This window comes from Arachis hypogaea, chromosome 16 (assembly GCF_003086295.3).
Source record: "Arachis hypogaea cultivar Tifrunner chromosome 16, arahy.Tifrunner.gnm2.J5K5, whole genome shotgun sequence".
NCBI lineage: Eukaryota > Viridiplantae > Streptophyta > Magnoliopsida > Fabales > Fabaceae > Arachis > Arachis hypogaea.
The window spans coordinates 104,853,197-104,856,301 of NC_092051.1; the positions used below are offsets into that span (position 1 = coordinate 104,853,197).

The 3,105-nt window shown below is 40.5% G+C and overlaps 1 non-coding gene across 1 annotated transcript; it reads left to right on the top strand.

The window, feature by feature from the left end:
* Positions 1-1,220: 1,220 nt before the first annotated feature.
* Positions 1,221-1,327, top strand: LOC112760747 (small nucleolar RNA R71). The gene has a single exon (XR_003181172.1). It is a non-coding gene; the product is annotated as a small nucleolar RNA R71 (small nucleolar RNA).
* The last annotated feature ends 1,778 nt before the right edge of the window (positions 1,328-3,105 follow it).

Sequence of the window (3,105 nt, forward strand, 5' to 3'; positions counted from 1 at the left end):
GGGGCAATTTATGCTGAATGATGGCACTACATTCTTCAGTCAGTATCACAGTATCGTTGTTCTTCCAGCTTCTCTTATTGGTCATCAACTCCTTCAAGAACTTGGCATAGAGCGGCATTTGCTCTATTGCTTCAGCAAAGGGTATGTTAATCTGTAGTTTCTTAAAGATTTCTAAAAATCTGGAGAACTGGCTGTCATCCCCCTTCTTCTTCAGTTGTTGAGGATATGGGACTTTCGGAACATATGGCTTCAGCTCTCCTTCCTTTTGATGTGAGTTTGAGGTGGGGACTTGAACTTCATCTTATTCCTCCTTCTTTCCAATTGAATCTTTCTGTTGTGATTGCTTGGAAGTCTCCTTCAGTTCCTTCCCACTTCTGAGGGTGATGGCTTGACACTCCTTCCTTGGCCTTGACTCAATGTTGCTACAAAGGTCATGGTCAGGAGCTTGCTGGAATAGGTAGCCAATTTGTATCTCAAGTTTCTTGATGGCAGCATCTTGATTTTGCAGGTTAGATTGCACTTCCTCTCGAAACATCTTACTATCTTGAATCTCCTTGCATATGCCTTCAAGTAGAGTCTCAATCCTTGATAGTCTTTCTTCCGATGATGGAGAGTTGAGATTAGAAGGATGAGAAGGGCCATTTTGACTTTGGTATGGATGTTGAGAAGTGTTGTTGGGTGGGTGTTGGTATGACCTCTGTGTGGAGTGTTGGTGAGTTGCATTATTGTTGGAGTTATGGCATCTCTGATCTTGGCCTTGGTCTTGTTGATTTCCCCACCCAAAGTTTGGGTGGTTCCTCCAATCAGGATTATACGTTTTGGAGTATGGGTCATGATTCTACCTAGGTGAATTCCCAATGTAGTTGGCTTGCTCCTGACTACCCTCTGCTTCTTCATTCACTCCTTCTTGAGTTGCTGCTGAAGTGGTGATTGCTGCTACTTGATTCCTCTCCATCTTCTTGGTGAGGTCAGCTAATTGCTTGGTAATCATCTTGTTTTGAGCTAGCAGTACATCCACATTGTTCAGCTCCATCACTCCTCTAGTATTGCCTCTTTCAGAAGCATAGAAGTAGTCATTCTCTGCTACAGTCTCAATGACATCTATGGCTTCTTCAATGGTCTTCTTCTTGTTCAGAGAGCCCCCGGATGAGTGGTCTACTACCTTCTTTGATTCATATGAAAGACCTTCATAGAAAATGTGCAGCTGCACCCATTCATTGAACATATCTGGTGGGCATCTTCTTGTCAAGTCTTTAAACCTCTCCCATGCTTCATATAGAGTCTCACCATCCTGTTGCCTGAATGTTTGTACCTCAGCTCTCAACCTGTTGATCCGTTGAGGAGGATAGAATCTTGCCAAGAACTTGTTCACCACATCTTCCCAGGTTGCTAAACTCTTCTTCGAAAAGGATTCCAGCCATTTAGATGCTTTGTCCTTGAGCGAGAAGGGAAACAGAAGTAGTCTATAGGTGTCAAGATGAACACCATTAGACTTCACAGTATCGCATATCCTCAGGAAGGTGGTTAGATGTTGACTGGGGTCTTCTTGGACACTTCCTCCGAATGAACAATTGTTCTGAACAAGGGTGATGAGTTGTGGCTTTAGTTCAAAGTTGTTGGCATGTATGGTTGGCCTTTGGATGCTACTCCCATAGTTTCCTGGGTTTGGGTTGATGTAAGAACCCAGAACTCTTCTCTCTTGCCTAGCCTGATGCGCTGGACCTTCTCTGCCATGGTTATGAGCCTCTTCTTCATGATGGTTTTCCATATTCTCATCCATGTCTAGTTCAAAGTACTCTTCCTCTTCCTCAGCACCAACTACTCTCTTTCCTCTTGCTTCCCTCCTTAATCTAAGGAAGGTCCTCTCAGATTCAGAATCAAAGGAAGTTGAAGCCCCGCTTCTTCTACCTGTCATACAACCAACAAGGAAAAAGCAAGAAAGATAGATGCAGATAGTAATTTCTACAGAAATGCTGTTAGCGTGAGTGATGCAATATATCAAACAGTTACTGGGTTAGTAACTGAATTGTAAACAACTAAGAAAATAGGTGGGGGAAAGGGAAGAAAATAGCTAAACATAAAGTAAATTACTCAAATGAACTTAAATCAAACAAAATAAAAACAAATGCTCAATCTAGTTATCCACCGATTTAATCATTGTTGATACAAAATCAATCTCCGGCAACGGCGCCATAAACTTAACGCACAGAAACTTGTCCCTTAACAAATCTCCCTCGGCAAGTATACCGAATTGTCGTCAAGTAATAACTCACAAAAGAGTTAGGTCGAATCCCACAAGGATTGATTGGTCAAGCAACTCTAATTGGAGGAATGTTCTAGTTGAACTAAGCAGAATGTGGATTGAGAGTTGCAGGAAATTAAATGGCGGGAAAGTAAATAGCAGAAAACGTAAATACTGGAAATAAAGAGCTGAAAATAAATGACGAAAAGTAAATTACAGAGTTGTAAATGGGAATGGGGAAGATGATCATAGAAGTAATTGGCATAAAGTAAAGAAAATGGGTAAGATTAGAAATGGGGAATTCATTGGGCTTAGGAGATGTTGCATTCTCCGGATCAAGTTTATTTTCATCTCTTCCTCAATCAATGTATTCATTGATCTCCTTGGCAATCTTAAGTGATTGAATTCCAATTCCTTGGTAATTCAATCTCTCAAATCAGATCAATAGCCAATTCCTTGGTCTAATTGCTCACGAGAAGAGATGAAGTGTGGTCACTGATTATACCACATGTATTTCCAAATCAAAGTATTGGGAGAATTATATGTCACCATATCCGCCCAAACCCCAATTTGGTCCAACATGAGAAAACATTTCTAGCATGATCTCTTCATCCCTTTTCCAAGGTTCAGAAGAGATCCAAGTATGAATAGCTTCTTTTCCAAGATAACTACTCAATTAGATGAAGATTGAAAGCTTTCTAGTAAAATCAAGAGAAAAGAAAGAAGAAGAATAATGAAAACTATTATTGATCCATCAAATTACAACAGAGCTCCCTAACCCAATGAAAGAGGTTTAGTAGTTCATAGCTCTGAGAATGGAAAGTAAAGATGGAGAGTACATTCTGAAAGTTAAACTAAAAGTG